Source organism: Saimiri boliviensis, chromosome 16 (genome assembly GCF_048565385.1).
Source record: "Saimiri boliviensis isolate mSaiBol1 chromosome 16, mSaiBol1.pri, whole genome shotgun sequence".
Taxonomy (NCBI): Eukaryota; Metazoa; Chordata; class Mammalia; order Primates; family Cebidae; genus Saimiri; species Saimiri boliviensis.
In genome coordinates this window covers 11,283,590-11,303,782 of record NC_133464.1, presented here as the reverse complement: position 1 = coordinate 11,303,782, position 20,193 = coordinate 11,283,590, and positions in this window count along the sequence as shown.

The following is a 20,193-nucleotide window of genomic DNA, read 5'->3' as shown; positions in this document are numbered from 1 at the left end:
TTGAAGAGACTATCTATAGCAATATGAGCAGGATTAAGGAAACAGCAAGTGATGCTGAGGTGCACCAGACACCAGCAACAGTAGAAAATCATTACCCCTACCCTGCTCAAAGGGGAAATCAAGGATTGCGGGGAGAGCCAGAATAGTAGAAGAGACTGACATTATGAGCTGTATGAATCAAGGGAAAAGTCTACTTCCAAGACTGAAATGGAGGAACAGGGAGGAGAGGACATAGGAAAAAAAAATACTCTGATATTTTCCTTCCAGCTACTGCCTCCCCTTGTCAAACCCAACTGGAAAATAAAAGACAGGAGCGCCCAGCTGACGGAGTCTTTCTGGTCAAAGCTCTCGGACCACAGAGAAGAGAAAGATGGATAACACGTCTGCAGAGCTAACAGAAGAAATTACAGTGTGGGATTTTACTGCCACAAGATATGATGACAACAATAAGAAAGATGATGGTGATGACAGATTTAGCAAGGGCTTCATTTGTGCCAGATGTTGTTCTCACCATAACTTCATTAGATAGGTACTCTTCATCCTACAAAAATGAAGAAATCGTGGCACAGAGAAGTTAAGTAACTTGTCCAAAGTGGCACTCAGCCAGTAAGTACCCTTTTGTGGTTGAGACTCAGCCAGTAAGTACCACCTTGGGATGCACGTTACACAGAATAATGCAAAGTTATGGAACATGCCATCCCTTTTCATGAGGAAACACAGCATAGCCCTGGTTCCTTGTGTCTCTTTTATCAGTTCGAGATGGCTGCAAAAGAAATAACATAGGTGGCCCCGAGTAGACTTTACTAAGGATCATTTCCAAGGTACCCTCAGGAAAATTCTAGTCATTATTAAAGATAGGCTTTGATTGTGACCTTATTTTTATCCTGGAGGGTGGTGGTCTGTGCCACGGAGAATCCATAATAATCCCTGAGCCCTGACATGTGAGCCTCACAAACTGTTACGTCATGGATCTGCTTAGTGCATATCTTCAGCTTTCATCTCCCTTGTTGTCAAGTTTACATCACAATGTTAGGAAGCAATAGCTAATATTTATTGAGCATTTATTTACTGTTAATACATGTCAGGCATTTTGCCAAGTATAAATTGATACTTCACAATAACTATGAAATTGGAAGCCATTTTATAACTGAGGATAGTGAATTTTGACGAGGTTAAACGTTTACCCACAGAATTCCAGCCAATAAGTGATATGGCCAGAATTTCACGTGTGCGTGCTCTCATTCCACAGTGTTGACTCACTTTATGCTGCCCTGCTCTGAGTCTTTGAGTCACGAGTTCTCTGAGTCTGGGAAGCAGACGGAAGTTGCAAGATGGCTCAGAACTTGGGGTAACCTTGCAGAAAAGCTGCAGAATGAAGGAGATGAAGAAAGGGAAGAGGCAGGATATGGTGGAAGTTTTCTTCTGTGGCCCAAGTAATCCACAATAGGAAGGGATTCTGGAGAAAAGAGCCAGACCCAAAATGGTCATTTAATTGTAAAAGCTGCATGGACTTACAGAATACTGTATAGAGCAGGGCAAATGCTAAACTGAAAAAGCCACACTGGAATATCTCTGTAAATGGCCAAGTTTGAGAATAAAAATGTTTGGTTAGCATTTTTTACTCTTTTAATTTCAAAATTGGGAATGATTACTATTCTCATCTTTTTTAAATTAGCATAACATACACACAGAAAAGTGTACAATATTAAATGTACACTGATCTTTTTACATGTGTTTATATTTGGGCATCCACGATACACATAATAGAACATTTGTAGTACCCCACAGGCTCTTTTGTGTGTCTTTCCAGTAAATTTACTCCCACTGGAAATACTATTCTGATTTCCTTTACCAAGGACTACATTTGCTTGAGATTGATGCAAATGGAATCATAAATGTAGTCTTCGTGGGGATGGCATATTTTGCTCAATATTATATCTGTGAGAACCATCCATATTGTTACATGTAGTAGTGGTTCATTATTTGTATTGCTGTGATCTAATCCATTGTCAATATGCCACAATTTGTTTGCCCACTCTATTATTGATGGACTTTAGGGTATTTTCCATATCAGGATTATGAACATCTTTGTTTATGTCTGGGTGGGCATGATAACCCATTTTCTTTAAGTAGTTACCTAGATTACAGATTAGCAATATATTCAACTTTAATAAATACTACCAGTTTTTCAAAATGACTCTGAAATCAATTTACATTCCCACCAGCAGCATCCAAGGGTTACAATTTTTCTATACTCTCACCAACAACAGAATAATCTCTTTTTATATTTTAGGCGTTCTAGTGTAGTGGTACCCCATTTTGGTATTATTTTATATTTCCCTGATGAGTAATCATGTGTGTCACTTTTTCATATGCTTATTAATCATTCATTTATCTTCTTTTGCGAGATGTCTTTTCAAGTCATATGATTGTTTTTTTATTAGGTTGTCTACTATTTATTACTGATGTGTGGGAGTCCTTTACATTATGGGTCAATATCTTTCATTATGTATATGTATTGCAAATACTTTCTCCCAGCTAGTGACTTGACTTTTCAGTTTTCTAAGGTTGTATTTTAATTATCAGAAGTTGTTAATTTTTAATGAAATACCACCTTTCAATCTTTGTATTGGGTTATGCTGGCCTCATAAAATGAATTAGAAAGTGAGAACTCTTTTTTCTTCTCTGGGAAAATTTATGTAAGATTGATATTATTTTTAAGAATGCATGAAAAAAGATCACTAGCAAACTCATCTAAACTTGCAATTTTCTTTGTGAACAGGTTTAAATTGCAGGTTCAATATAATTAACAAATATAAAATACTTCAATTTTTTTTATTTATTTACATTTTTCTATTTCTGTTTTCCTATGTTTTTAAGGGATTTTTCACACTAAATGAATTGACATGAAGTTATTTAAAACATCTTCTTATGGTTTTACTATCTGTAGGATCTGTAATGATGTCCCACTTTATTTCTAGTAATAAATATTTCACTCAAGTTTTATCTTTTTTTTTATTGCAATCGAGGTTCTGGGGTACATGTGCAGATCATGCAGGATTGTTGCATAGGTACATACATGGCAAGGTGGTTCCTTCATCCCACCATCACCTATATCTGGTATTTCTCCCCTCATTATCCCTCCCCACCCTACCCACCTGTGCTGTCCCTCCTCTACCCCCCTCCCAACTGACCGCAGTGTGTGATGCTCCCCTCCCTGTGTCCATGTGTTCTAATTGTTCAACACCCACCTATGAGTGATAGCACATGATGTTTGGTTTTCTGTTCTTGTGTCAGTTTGCTGAGAATGGTTTCCAGATTCATCCATGTCCCTACAAAGGACATGAACTCATTGTTTTTTATGGCTGCATAGTATTCTATGGTGTATATGTGCCACATTTTCTTTATCCAGTCTATCAATGATGGACATTTGGGTTGGTTCCAAGTTTTGCTATTGTAAACAGTGCTGCAATGAATTTTGTGTGCATGTGTCTTTATAATAGAAAAATTTATAATTCTTTCGGTACATACCCAGTAATGGAATTGCTGGATCAAATGGTAATTCTATTTCTAGGTCCTTAAGGAATTGCCACACTATCTTTCACAATGGTTGAACTAATTTACACTCCCACCAACAGTGTAAAAGTGCTCCTATTTCTCCAAATCCTCTCCAGCAACTGTTGTCTCCAGATTTTTTAATGATCACCATTCTAACTGGTAGGATATGGTATCTCAATGTGGTTTTGATTTACATTTCTCTAATGACCAGTGATGATGAGCATTTTTTCATGTGTTTGTTGGCCTCATTGATGTCTTCTTTTGTAAAGTGTCTCTTTGTATCCTTCGCCCACTTTTGAATGGATTTTTTTTTTTTTGTAAATCTGTTTTAGTTCTTTATAGATTCTGAATATTAGCCCTTTGTCAGATGGGTAGATTGCAAAATTTTTTTCCCATTCTGTTGGTTGCCAGTTCACTCTAATGATTGTTACCATTGCTGTACAGAAGCTCTGTACTTTAATTAGATCCCATTTGTCTATTTTGGCTTTTGTTGCCATTGCTTTTGGTGTTTTAGCCATGAAGTCTTTGCCTATGCCTGTGTCCTGAATGGTTTTGTCTAGGTTTTCTTATAGGGTTTTTATGGTGTTAGGTCTTATGTTTAGATCTTTAATCCATCTGGAGCTAGTTTTAGTGTAAGGTGTCAGGAAGGGGTCCAGTCTCTGCTTTCTGCACATGACTAGCCAGTTTTCCCAACACCTTTTATTAAATAGGGAATCCTTTCTCGATTGCTTGTTTTTCTCAGGTTTGTCAAAGATCAGATGATTCTAGATGTGTGGTGTTGCTTCTGAGGCCGCTGCTGTGTTCCATTTGTCTATGTCTCTGTTTTGGTACCAGTATCATGCTGTTTTGATTCCTGTGGCCTTGTAGTATAGTTTGAAGTCAGACAGTGTGATGCCTCTGGCTTTGTTCTTTTTGCTTAGGATTGTTTTGGCTATGTGGGCTCTCTTTTGGTTTGAAGTGGTTTTTTCCAGTTCTGTGAAGACAGTCATAGGTAACTTGATGGGGATAGCGTTAAATCTATAAATTACTTTGGGCAGTATGGCCATGTTTACAATGTTGATTCTTCCCAACCATGAGCATGGGATACTTTTCCATCTGTTTGTGTCCTCTCTTATTTCATTGAGCAGTGGTTTGTAGTTCTCCTTGAAGAGGTCCTTCACATCCTTTGTTAGTTGTATTCCTAGGTATTTTATTCTCTTTGTAGCAATTGTGAATGGGAGTTGACTTTTGATTTGGCTCTTTGTTTGTCTGTTATTGGTGTATAGAAATGCTTGTGATTTCCGCACATTGATTCTGTATCCTGAGACTTTGCTAAAGTTGCTTATCAGTTTCAGGAGATTTTGGGCTGAACCTAGAATTTCATATCCAGCCAAGCTAAGCTTCATAAGTGAAGGAGAAATGAAATCCTTTATGGACAAGCAATTGCTGAGGGATTTTGTCACTACCAGACCTTCCCTGTGATAGCTCCTGAAGGAAGCACTAAATGCAGAAAGAAAAAACCAGTACTAGCCACTGCAAAAAAAGAACCAAATGGTAAAGACCAATGATGCAATGAAGAAATTACACCAACCAAAAGGCAAAACAACCAACCAGTAATAAAATGGCAGCATCAAATTCACACATAACAATATTAACATTAAATGTAGTGGGAAGAGATAGCATGGGGAGAAATGACAGATACAGGTGAGGGGACGGAAGGCAGCAAACCACACTGCCAAGTGTGTACCTATGCAACAATCTTGCATGTTCATCACATGTACCCCAAAACCTAAAATGCAATTAAAAAAAAAATTAAATGTAAATGGACTAAATGCCCCAATCAAAAGACACAGACTGGAAAATTGGATAAAAAGCCAAGAACCATCGGTGCACTGTATTCAGGAAACCCATCTCATGTGCAAAGACACACATAGTCTCAAAATAAAGGGCTGGAAGAAGATTTACCAAGCAAATGGAGAGAAAAAAAAAAAAAAAAAAAAGCAGGGTTGGCAATCCTAGTCTCTGATAAAAATGGTCTTTAAACCAACAAAATCAAAAGAGACAAAGTAGGGCATTACATAATGGTAAAAGGATCAATACAACAAGAAGAGCTAATGATCTTAAATATATATGCACCCAATACAGGAGCACCCAGATACATAATGCAAGTCCTTTAATGACCTACAAAGAGACTTAGACTCCCACACAATAATAGTGGGAGACTTTAACACTCCACTGTCAATATTAGATCAACAAGACAGAAAATCAAGAAAATCCAGGACTTGAATGCAGATCTGGAACAAGCAAACTTAATAGACATTTACAGAACTCTTAACCCCAAATCCAAAGAAAATACATTCTTCTCAGCGCCACATCACACTTACTCTAAAATCGACCACATAATTGCAGGTAAATCACTCCTCAGCAAATACAAAAGAATGGAAATCATAACAAACAGTCTCTCGGACCACAGTGCAATCAAATTAGAACTCAGAATTAAGAAACTCACTCAAAACAACACAACTTCATGGAAAATGAACAGCGAGCTCCTGAATGTAGACTGGATAAATAATGAAATGAAGGCAGAAATAAAGATGTTCTTTGAAGCCAGTAAGAATGAAGACACAACATACCAGAATCTCTGGGACACATTTAAAGCACTATCTAGAAGGAAATTCATAGCAACAAATGTCCACATGAGGAGCAAGGAAAGGTCTAAAATTGACACCCTATCATCAAAATTGAAAGAGTTGGAGGAGCAAGATCAAGAAAACTCAAAATCTAGCAGAAGACAAGAAATAACTAAGATCAGAGCAGAACTAAAGGAGATAGATACAAAAAACCCTTCAAAAAATCAACAAATCCAGGAGCTGTTTTTTTGAAAAGATCAACAAAATAGATAGACCACTAGCCAGAATAATAAAAAAGGAAAGAGAGAAGAATCCAATAGATGCGATAAAAACAAAGGGGACGTCACCACCGATTCCACAGAAATACAAACTACCATCAGAGATTACTACAAACAACGCTATGCACACAAACTAGTAAATCTGGAAGAAATGGATCAATTCCTGGACACTTACACTCTTCCAAAACTAAACCAGGAAGAAGTTGAATCCCTGAATAGACCAATAACAAGGGCTAAAGTTGAGGCAGCAAGTAATGAACATAGATGCAAAAATCTTCAGTAAAATACTGGCAAACAGAATGCAACAGCAAATCAAAAAGCTTATTCATTATGATCAAGTAGGCTTCATCCCAGGGATGCAAGGCTGGTTCAACATACACAAGTCTATAAGTGTAATCCATCACATAAACAGAACCAAAGACAAAAACCACATGATTATCTCAATAGATGCAGAAAAGACATTCAACAAAATTCAACAGCCCTTTATGCTAAAAAATCAATAAACTAGGCATCAATGAACATATCACGAAATAATAAAAACTATTTATGACAAACCCACAGTCAATATCATACTGAATGGTCAAGAACTGGAAGCATTCCCTTTGAAATCTGGCACAAGACAAGAATGCCCTCTCACCACTCCTATTCAATATATTATTGGAAGTTCTAGCCAGGGCAATCAGGCAAGAGAAAGAAATAAAGGATATTCAAATTGGAAGAGAGGAAGTCAAATTGTTTCTATTCACAGATGACATGATTGTATATTTAGAAGTTTTATCTTTCAAAAAAAAATCACTATTGCTATAGGTTTACTAATTTTATTAATGTCTTTTTTTAAAGCAATTTTTGTTGACTGTCTTTATTGTTGGTCAACTTTTAGTTTCCATTGATATCTTCTCTTATCTCCATTTACCTTTTTGTTTGGTTTGATGTTCTTTTTCTAATATTCTAAAAGATAAGCTTAGGCTACTGATTATCAACCTTTTATTTTTCTAATGTATGCATTTAGTGCTATAAATTCCACTTTAAGGACATCTCCTACATCCTATGTCCTATCGTTTTTGAAGTCATATTATTTTTATTCATTTAAAAAATGTCCTAATTTATTTTTAATTTTCTCTTTGATTTTTTGGTTATTAATATGTATATTGTTTAATTTTCAAGCATTATTTATATTCTGGTGCTCATTTCTAGTTTCATTCCACTTTGGTCAGTAAAACACATTATATGACTGAATCCTTTGAAATATGTCAAGAGTGATTTTGGCTCAGAATATGTTCTATTTGGTAAGTGTTCCATGAACCCATTAAAAAATAGTATATTCTACAGTAGTTGGGTGAAGTATTCTCTAATTGTTGATTAGGTTCAGTCCTTTAATACTGTCATAAAACATCTATATTGGAACTTTCTAATAGAAATATCATGTGAGGCCACATACATAATTTTAAAATCTTAGTGCCAATATTTTAAAAGGTAAAATAAAAAAAGAGATTGATTTTAATAATATGTTATATTTGAAATAATATATTCAAAATATTATCATTTCAATACTTGATCAATTTTAAGTTATTAAAAATTATTTTACTTTCCCTGTCCTGTCTTTAAAATCCAGGATGTGTTTTACACTTACAGTATATCTCACTTAAAATGCTAACTTTCTCTGAATTATTTGATTTATATTGATTCATAAAATGACAGTTGAAAAAGTAGATTCATACACCCAAGATGTTCAAAATATACTTACTTTCCAGTAACTCAACTACTAAGAATCATTTTTCTTTAATAATCTCACTCACATTTACAGCATATATTGTGGTTCTTTCTATAAAAATTGATTTGACTTTGAAGCAAAAGTATATTAGTTTCAAAATTGTGTTTTCCAATTTACTAAATCTTATGTCAATACAGTATTATTAATATTTAATTCAAAGAGTATTGCATAAATTGAGTGATGATTCTAAATTAATGAATTTCAAAAAAGTTCTTTGCATTTTTCTTAAAGATTTTGAAGCCAGTTTACATAAATGTTGTTGATAACAATTAAAATATTCTTATGTTGATTTATGCTAAAATATCTGAAATAATTATTGTTCACTTGTATAATGAAAAGTTTTAATTTCAACATATATTTTTGCTTTTGTCTAGTTAAGTCAGACATTAGCTTTTCCTTTCCTTGGAACTTCAAATTTAGCTCATTATAGTGCAGTATAATATTAGTGATTCTCTCCTGCCTCAGCCTCCCAAGTAGCTGTGATTACAGGTGTGTTGCTGAGAATCACTTGAACTCAGGAGGCGGAGGTTGCAGTGAGCTGAGATCATGCTATTGCACTCCAGCCTGAGCAATAAGAGCAAAACTAAAAAAAAGTTTTACACATTTACTTCCAACCTCAAGTGATTCACTTGTAACACAATGTCTTGTTTCAAGATACTTACTTCTAATTTTAAGCAGTTAAGTGCATTAAAAGTACACTATTAGTGATTTCACTAACAATACAAGAAACTTACAACAGTTTAAATTCATTAACTCATTCTCATCTTTTGCACTGTTTCATATAGTTTACCTTTACATAGGTTTTAAATTATGTATTGTAAGTATAATCAATGTTTATTTCCATTTATCTTTCAGGGGTATCTTTGTTCTTTTCTGCACAGTATTATTTAGTTTTTTTTGTCTGAAAATGTCTTTATCTCACATTCCTTTTTATGAATATTTTGGCTAGGTATAAAATTATAGGCCAAGTTTTTCATTAAATGATTTAAATATGATGTTACTATTTTTTATGTTCCCTGGGCTTTTTCTATTTGTTTGACAAGTTAGGAATATCCTTATTGCTGTTTCCCTAAAGGTAATGTGTTTTATTTTCTGTGACTGCTTTGACATTGTTCTCATTGTGTTTTATTTTCTTCCATTTGAACATGATGTGACTAGATGTGCTTTTCTTTGCATTGATTTAACTTGGGCTTCTTAAACCTGTAATTGATGTCTTTTAAACTATTTGGAAAAATTTTTAGATGATGCTTTTATCCCATTAATTTTCTTCTATTCTCCTAGAATTCCTATTACAGATTTTCTACTTCTTTTCACAATATCTCATGTTTCTTTCAAATTCTTTTCTATATTTTACATATTTTTTCTCTGTGTCACTATGAAAACTTGATACTAACCCATCTTTCAGATAATAAATATTTTTCTATTGTTTTCATACTGCTATTAATCTCATGTCTTGAAATTTAAATTTCAGTTATTTTATGTTTTAGTTATAGAATTTTAGTTTTGCATTTTTATGGATTCCAGTTCTCTGCTGAATTTTCTTCTCTTCTGTTATATTGAATGTGTGAAGCATAATTATTCAAACATACCTGTCTGTAAACTCCAGTAAGTAAATCTTCTCTGGATCTGTTTCTATAATTGGGTATTTCTCTTGCTTTCAAGTGCATTGTTCCATGCTTTGTATTTTAATTGAATGACACATTGTATATATACCCATGGAAAGACATAAGCAATGCCATTGGTAATAAAAAGTCTAGAAAACATGACACTGACTGGAAATGTTTTGATAGTTGTGAATATGTGTTATAAATGAAAATATCTAGCATTTACCTCTTTGCCACTCTTGTTCAACATAGTATTGTAAGTCCTGGCCAAAGCAATCAGGCAAAAGAATGAAATAAAGGACATCCAAATTATAAAAGAGAAATTCAAACTATCTCTGTTTGCAGGCAACATGATTGCATTTCTAAAAAACCCAATAGTCTCAGCCCAAAAGCACCTTCAGCTGATAAACAACTTTAGCAAACTTTCAGGATACAATATCAATGCATAAAAATCACTAGCATTTATATACATCAGCAACAGCCAACCTGAGAATTGAATCAGAAGCAGAATCCAATTCAAAACCACCACAAAAAGAATAAAATACCTACAAATACAGCTAACTAGGGAGGGGAAATATCTCTACAAGAAGAATTACAAAACACTACTTAAATAAATCAGAGGTGGCACACACAAATGGAAAAACATTCCATGTGCATGGCTATGAAGAATCAATGTCATTAAAATGGCCATACTGCCCAAAGAAATTTACAGATTTAATGCTATTGCTATCAGACTACCAATAATATTCTTCATGGAACTAGAGAAAACTATTTTAAAATTCATATGGAACCAAAAAAGAGCCCCAACAGCCAAGGCAATGCTAAGCAAAAAGAACAAAGCTGGAGGCATCACGTTACCCAACTTCAAACTATACTACAGGGCTGCAGGAACCAAAACAACACAGTACTGACACAAAAACAGACATATAGACTAATGCAACAAACTCTATTTCATGCCCAGAAATAAGGCTGCACGCATATGACCATTTGATCTCCAACATACGACCATTTGATCTCCAATAAATCTGACAAAAACAAGCCATGAGGAAAGAACTTCCTATTCAATAAATGGTACTGGGATAACTGGTAAGCCATATGCAGAAGTCTGAAACTAGACCCATTCCTTATACCATATAAAAATCAACTCAGGATGGACTAAAGACTTAAATGTAAAGCCTAAACCTATGAAAGTCCTGGAAGACAACCTAGGCAATACCATTCTGGACATAGAAACAGGCAAAGATTTTGTGATGAAGACACCAAAAGCCACTACAACAGAAACAAAAATTGACAAGTGGAACCCAATTAAACTAAAGAGATTCTGCACAGCAAAAGAAACTACCAACAGAGTAAACAGACAACCTACAAAATGGGAGAAAATATTTGCAAAGTATACATCTGACGGAGGTCCAATATCCAACATCTATAAGTAATGTAAACAAATTTATAAGAAAAAAACAATTGGGAGGCTGAGGCAAGCGGATCACGAGGTCAGGAGATCAAGACCATCCTGGCCAGCATGATGAAACCCCATCTCTACTAAAAATACAAAAATTAGCTGGGCATAGTGGCACACTCCTATAGTCCCAGCTATTCAGGAGGCTGATGCAGGAGAATCCCTTGAGCCCAGGAGGCAGAGGTTGCAGTGAGCCAAGATTGTGCCACTGCACTCCAGCCTGGTGAGAGAGTTTGACTCTGTCTCAAAAAAAGAAAAGAAAAACCTTATTAAAAAGTGGGCAAAGGACATGAACAGACACTTTTCAAAAGAAGACTTACATGCAGACAGCAAGCATATTTTAAAAAGCTCAATATCTTTGATCATTAGAAAAATGCAAATCAAAGCCACAATCAGATACCATCTCACATCTGTCAGAATGGCTATCATTAAAAAGTAAAAAATAATAGTAATAACAGATGTTGGCAAGGTTACAGAGAAAATGTAATACTTACACACTGTTGATGGGAGTGTTAGTTCAACTATTGTGGAAAATAGTGTGACACTTCCTCAGAGAGCTAAAAACAGAATTACCATTGGACCCAGCAATCCCATTACTAGTTATAAACTCACAGGAATATAAATCATTCTACTATAAAGACATATGCATGTGAATGTTTATTGTAGCACAATTCACAATAGCAAAGACATGGAATTAACCTCAATGCCTATCAAGGACAGATTGGTGAAAGAAAATGTGGTACATATACATCATGGAATATTATACACCCATAAAAAATAATAAAATCCTGTCTTTTGCAGGAATATAGATGGAACTGGAGGCCCATTACCCTCAGCAAAACAATGCAGGAGAAGAAAATTAAATACCACATGTTCTCTCTTACAAGTGGGAGCTAAGTGATGAGAACTCATGGACACCAAGAGGGTAAAAACAGACACTGGGACCTTCTTGAAGGAGGAGAGTGGGAGGAAGGAGAGGATCAAAAAAATAATTATTGGGTACTAGAATTAGTACCTGAGTGATGAAATAATCTGTGCCACAAATCCCCATGACACAAGTTTACTTACATAAGAAACCTGCACATGTATCCCTAAATCTAAAATAAACGTTTAAAAAAGGCCGGGCACGGTGGCTCAAGCCTGTAATCCCAGCACTTTGGGAGGCCGAGGCGGGTGGATCACGAGGTCGAGAGATCGAGACCATCCTGGTCAACATGGTGAAACCCCGTCTTTACTAAAAATACAAAAAATTAGCTGGGTATGGCGGTGCGTGCCTGTAATCCTAGCTACTCAGGAGGCTGAGGCAGGAGAATTGCCTGAACCCAGGAGGCGGAGGTTGCGGTGAGCCGAGATCGCGCCATTGCACTCCAGCCTGGGTAACAAGAGCGAAACTCCGTCTCAAAAAAAAAAAAAAAAAAAAAAAAGTTTAAAAAAATCAGCGTTTACCAAAATAAATGTTTTGAATTTAGGTCAGAGATGTCACTGTAAGTTTCATTTGTCTTCTATTTCCTGATAATGCACCTGCTGCATTTCACAAGGTGCAAATTGTTATAGTAGACAAGAGGAAGTTGCATTAGTTATGGGCTTGTAGAATGTAAAGAGAGACTTAAGGAAAAACTTTTACAGGGAAAATGTAAAACTGTGATTACACATAAAAGGCATAAGAAATATTCTGTACACATATATATAGATGTTAAAATTGATATGTAATTTTAGCAAGGTCTCTAAATTTAAGGTGGATATATTTTTAAATGAAAAATAAAATTTAATAAACAATACTCTTTACAATAGTTCCTGAAGGATCAGTTATGTAGGAATAAATCTAGTAAAAGATAGGCAAAACTTCTACACACATCATGTCAAATGATTTAATTAAAGACCTAAATAAACTGAGAGATATATTGCATTCATGTAATTGAAGACTCAAATTGTAAACTTGTCAATTCTATACAAAGTTTAACGGCAATCCCAAATAAAACTTTAGCATCATTTTAACTAACATGATCAAGCTGATTCTGAAACTTATATGAAAATATGAAGGAGCAACTATAATCAAGGAATCTTGAATAATAAATGAGGAATTATATTACCAGTAATTAAGACCTATTTTAAGCCATAGCAATTAAGACAAAGTGGCATCAGTGCAATGACATACAAACAGACCAATAGAACAAACCAAAGAATCCAAAAACAGACCTACAGTCATACTATTACCTGATTTATGACCAGTGGTACTGTCCTACAAGGTAAAAAGATGATCTTTTCACAAAATTATGCTGGATCAACTGTATAAATGTTTTAAAAAGTATAGATTGACCCATACATCACACTTTACACAAAAATTATTCCAGATTTACTGCAAATCTTTATGTAACATGTAAAAGAATAAAGCTTTCTGAATAAATACAGGAAAATATTTTTATGACCTTGGTGTACACAACAGTTTTTTAAACAAGACAAATAACCATGCGGGAAAAATATAAATGATAATGATAGTAGCTCCTGTCAACAACTCACTATTAAGAGTGAAAATACAGCCAGCAATGTTAGAGAAGTTATATCCAAAACATGTACCTATCAAGAGACTCATACCCAGAATTCATAAAGAATTATTGCAAATCAATACAGAAAATATAAATAACCCAAGAGAAAAGTAGGCAAAACATCTGAACAGTCACTTAACAAAAGAAGACATCTAAATGGCCAATGAACATTTGAAAATATACTCAAAAGAACTACTCGGCATTCAAAGGGCTTTGAGATCATATACACTCCCCCAAAATAGTTTAAATGATTTTATATGAGTATGAAAATAAAAAGACAGAGAAAATTGAGAAAATACCAATTCATACAATGAGTGGGAGCAGAAATTGAAAACCCTACTCTGGAAAACTGCTTGTCAGCAGCAGCTAAAGTAGAACACAGGTACACCTATAGTTTGCTTATTCCGTACCTACATACATACTCAGAAGTAATGTGCTTATGTGTCTTCCAAAAGAAACGTGCAACTATTCGGTTAGTGCAAAAGTAATTGTGGTTTTTGCCATTGATTTTAATGTTATTACTTTTAATGATAAAAACCACGATACTTCTGCACCAACCACCTAATAATACATTCTTAACAACGCCAACTGAAATAGCATAAAACAAGAGGCTATCTGAATGGCCATCAAGAGCAAAATGAATAAATACATTTTGTTATAGTCACATAGTCGAATAGTTTATAGCAATAACAAGGGAAAACTACAACTATGTTAATGTGGACATTTGGGTAAATTTCACAAAAATCATGTTCAGAAGAACACAAAATAGATACAAATGGTATATACTGTATAATTGCATTTATTTAAACATCAAAGCAAAAAAAACCCAATCTATGTTGTTAGAAGGTAAGATGTCTTACTTCAAAAAACTAACAAAGAAAGAAAGGTATCTGGGTACTGGTTAAAGAGGCATATATATAAAACAAAAAATTAAATCAAAAGCAAAAACAAGAAGAAAAAACCTTTGGAAACCCTATATATATCTTGATGTCCAATAATGCTCCTGTGTCCCACATCCTGAACCTATGCTGGAATCTTTATTCTGAAGTCATTGGAATTAACTGAACCATAAAAAAGAAGGAACCATTCTTGGCATATTCTGCCTCTGAAACACAGCTGGCCATGGAAAACAGCTTTGGAGGCAGAGCCCTGAAAGTCAAAATAGGAAAGTAACAAAGCTCCCAGGAAGAGCCATCGTCCAGGATAGGTTATTTTCCCAAAGCCCCTTTGGTGAGTACAATGAACTGGTGTCTTCTCAAAGACTTCATGGAGGATTACTGGATGTGGTCATACCTGAAATAGCAATATATATTTCATCAAACCAATTTAATAATATCACTCTAATGGAAAAGATGTCTCAAAGAGGAAACATCATTTTTAATAGATAAGTTAGCCTTGGGAGATTTTTATATTTAAATATTACTATATTGGTGTCTAATATTTTAGAAATTTACTTCCTCAGGAGGGAGAATACATAACTATTATAATTCAGAGATTTCCTACTTGATGGTGATGATGATGTTGGAATTATAATCGCTAAATCTTTTTGAGCATTTACTAAGTACCAGGTACAATGGTAAGTGATTTGTATGAAACGCTGACTTAAAATTTCAACAACACTAAAACTACTACACTTTTCTCACTGAGAACACCACAGTTCAGAGTTACCCGAACGTCACTCATTGCAGTAGAGCAGAGACTCTACCCAAGACTAAATTCCAAAGGTGATGCTCTTTATTACTTTGAAAATGGAGAAATACTTGGCTTTCAGAATATTTCTCTGCACACTAATGTGCTCAGATGTCACAAGGAAGCAGCTACTTAAATAAAGCAGCTATTTTCAATCAATTTACAAAGATGAGCCTTGAAGATAAAGCATAGAGTTCAGATAATGTGCCTAATAATATTCTAGGTATGTTGTCATTCTTTAAAAAGTGGGTACTACTCACTGAAAATTTTTTAAATCTTTGTATGTGAGTCTATTATCAAATATCACATTTCTCCAACCTGTGATATGCCATCTTCTGCATGTGAAGAATATTTATCTTAAACATATAAAAATCAGCATCGAATGGCATTTAACCCAAAGTAGAGTTTAATACTTATCTGTAACTAAAGTATTAGAGAATTAATATTTCTAATAGTTAATTTTTTTTAATTTTGCAAATCTGTATCACCCATGCCTGCCGATTTTATCTCCAACATTTAGCCAGCCAATTCATTAGAATTAAATTTGGCAAGCCTCTGGGAGTATTAGAAAATCTGTTTCTGAGGCTTTAGAAGATTTTGGCTTTGTCTACATGAGACCAGCTATTTTAGTCTGCTCAAGCTGCCATAGCAAAATACATAGATTGGGTGGCTTAAACAAGAGAAACTTATTTTCTCACAGTTCTGGAGGCTGGGAAGCCCAAGACAAAGTTCCAGACAATTTGGTTTCTGGTGACAGTTCTAGGCCTGGCTTGCATATGATTGAGGTAAGTTCACATAACCTTTCCTTGGTGCATAGAGTTGGGGGAAAGTAGGACTCTCTGGTGTCTCTTCTTATAAAGGGCATTCCCCCATCATCAGGACCCCTCCTCATAACCTCATTTAATCTAATTATCTCCCAAGACCCCACCTCCAAATACCAATACATTGGGAATCAGAGCTTCAACTATGAATCTGGGGTAGGCACAGGCATTCAGTTCATAACACCAACCAATGAATGTTTTGAAACTCAGATCATCTCTCCCCCTGTAACTTGTAACTTGCATGAGCACACACACAAACACAGCTCTTTGAACTTAATTTTTCCTAAGGTGACAATTTGTTTTTCTCATCTAAAAAAAAAAAAAAGAGGCATGAAGCTGTCTGCAGAAAGTGTTTTCACTGATGTCTCTCTGGAAACCTTGGCATTGGGATGTAAGGACATGATACAGGTTTGGATCACTTCTGCAAAATGGAGCTGAATAAAATCCCATGGAGTTTGGCTTTTGCACCGTTTCCCAAGGCCAACAAATTATTTCTATTATCTCCTTTCTACCACCTCCAACTACAATAAAACTATAAAAAATAAGAAAGTTAACTAGCAAGTTCTCTGCAAAACACCTTATTCATCTTTCACATTGTTCAATGTTATATTGGTATACTAAAAATTAGACTAATTTGTGGGAGGAAATCATTAAGTATATTTTTATTTTTAAGCTGTTCTTCACAGTAATGTATAACCTTCTAATTATCTTTTTAGCATTATTTATATATTTTATTATCTCTGATGACCATATTTTATTATTATTATCTAAATGTGTTACGCTCAGAGAATATGATGTGTTGAAACTTCTGTTAGGGCTTGGTAAATAGTAATTTTCTTACTGAACTTTTTTTTAAGTATAACAAGCATGCATAAAAGGCACAGATGATAATGAAAATTTCAGTGAATTTTCATAACCAACACACTAGTCAAGATATGGAATGTTAACTCCCTTAGCCCATTTTAATCATTACCTGTCCTCAGAAATAACCACTTTTCTAACTTACAGTTGGTTTTGCCTTTTCCTAAACTGAACATATGTGAACTAACTCAGTGAGCACTCTTTTGCTGGTTGCTTTCACTCAATAATATTTCCAGGATTCCATCCCATGGTTGTGTGAATGAGTAGTTCATTCATTTTTATTGCTGTTTAGTATTCCATCATAAAGAGAGTATGTGGTTTACTTTAGTATATATCTTACGTGCACTTGAGAACAGTATATGTTTCCTTCTTATTATATATACTTTACTTTTTTAAACTTTTTTTTAAATAGAAATAGGATATCATTACATTGCTCAGACTGGTCTGTTCTGACCTGTTGGGCTCACATGATCCTCCTGCCTCAGCCTCCCAAAGTGCTGGGATTATGGGAATGGGAGAATGTGCCCAGTCCATTGTATACACTTTAGATGAAACTTCAACACATACTAAAACAGACTATTATTAGGTATATACAAGTTTATGACTTTTATGACTTCATGTCAAATTGTTCGTTTATAGTTAATTAATATCTCACTTTATTCCTAGTAAGATGTTTTAAGTTATATTTTCTCCTTAGCTAGACTAAGGAAAATGAGAGAAAACTCAAATAAATAAAATCAGAAATGGAAAAGGAGACATCACAAGAGATACCACTGAAATAAAAGGGATCATTAGAGTCTACTGTGAGCAACTATACATAAATACATTTGAAAATGTAGAGAAAATAGATAAACTCTTGGACAGATACAACTCATCAGATTGAACCAAGAAGAAGTAGAAAACCTGAACAGACTATATGGAACACTGTGCAGAAGTCATAAAAAAGAATGAGTTTATGTCCTTACAGGGGCGTGGATAAACCTGGAGGCCATGATTCTCAGCATAGTAACACAGGAACAGAAAATCAAACACTGCATGTTCTCATTCATAAGTGGGAGTTGAACAATGAGAACAGATGGACACAGGGAGGGGAACATTACACACTGGGGTCTGTGTGTAGGGGGGGTGGTGGCAAGGAGAAGGAGAGCATTAGGACAAATACCTAATGCATGTGGGGCTTGAAACCTAGATGATAAGTTGATAGGTGCAGCAAACCACCATGGCACATGTATAGCTATACAACAAACCTGCACATTCTGCAACATGTATCCCAGAACATAAAGTCAAAAAAAAAAAAAAGTGAGAGATGTTTTCTGTCTAAACATAAGGTCTATCCTGGATAATCATGTTCCATGTGCTGATGAAAATACTGTATATTCTTAACTTGTTGAGCAAAATGGTCTATAGATGTCTATTAGGTCCATGTGGTCTATGGTGCAGTTTAAAGAAAATGGTTCTTTGTTAATCTTCTTTTATGTGCTCTGTCCAATGCTGAGAGTGGAATGTTGAAACCTCCAGCTATTAGTGAATTGGGGTCTATATCTCCCTTTAGATCTAACAATATTTGCTTTATACATCTGGGTGTTCCCAATGTTGGATGCATATATATTTGCAATTATATTTTCTGACTGAATTGATCCATTTATTACTATATAATGTTCTTCTTTGTCTGTTTATACAGCTTTAACTTGAAGTCTATTTTGTCTCATATTAGTGTAGCTACTCCTGCTCACTTTTGGTTTCCATTTGCAACGAATATCTATTTCTATCCCTTCACTCTCAGTTTGTATGTATCTTTAAAGGTGAATTGAATTTCTCGTAGGCAGCATGTAATTGGGTCTTATTTTTTTTCATGAATTCAGCTAGTTAGTCTGTATCTTTCAATGGGAAATTTAATCTATTTACATTTAAGGTTATTATTGATAGGTGAGGATTTATCCCTGTCATTTTGTTAATTGTTTCAGGCTGTTTTGTATATTTTGTATATCCTTATTTCCTCTCTCATTGTTTGCATTTGCAGTGGGGTGGTTTTCTGTAGTGATAAGTTTTTATTTCTTTCTCTTTTTTCTTTGTGCATCAGCTTTACCAGTGAGTTTTATAGTTTTAGATGTGTTTATGATCACGGCTATTGTTTTTCCACTTCCAGATATAAGATTCACTTGAATGTTTTTTGTAAGGCTTGTCTAGTGGTGATAAATTCTGGTTTTGCTTGCATGTATAAGCTTTTATTTCTCCTTCATTTCTGATAAATAGCTTTGCTGGGCATATTTCTGCTGGAAGGTTTTTTTTTTTGGTCAGTACTTAGATTATATCATCTTATTCTCTCCTGACCTGTATAGGTTTCTGCTGAGAAATCCACTGTTCATCTAATGGAGATTCCCATATGCATGATTTGATGCTTTTCTCATAGCACTTTTAATGTTTTTCTTTGTTTTTGACTTTTCACAATAATGTGCTATGGTAAGGATCTCATTAAATCTGTTTGGACTTCTTTGAGCTTCCTGGGCTTGGATATCCATCTCTCTTCCATGACTTAAGAAGTTTTCTGCTACAATTTTATTAAACAATTTTTTGTTAACTTTTCCCCCTCTTCTTCTGGAATGTTCATAATACCAGTATTTCTTCACTTAACAGTGTCTCATAAGTGCTGTAAGCTTTCTTCATTCTTTTTTATTCTTTTTTGTATTCTTCTGTGTGATTTCAAAAGTCCTTTCTTCAAGTTCAGAAACCTTTTCTTTGGCTTTGTCTAGTCTGTTGTTGAAGCTCTCAATTGTCACTTTTAATTTTCTTTATTGAATTCTTCAATAGGATTTCTGTTTATTTTTAATATTTCTTTGTTGAATTTCTCATTCCAATTATAAATTGTTTTTCTGATTTCATTGAATTGATTGCATTCATTCTCTTGTATCTCACTGAGTTTCATTGTTTATTGTTTTGAATTCTTTTTCTGACATTTCATGTATTTCCTTATGATTGGGGTCTACATTGTTTTTCTTTGAAGGT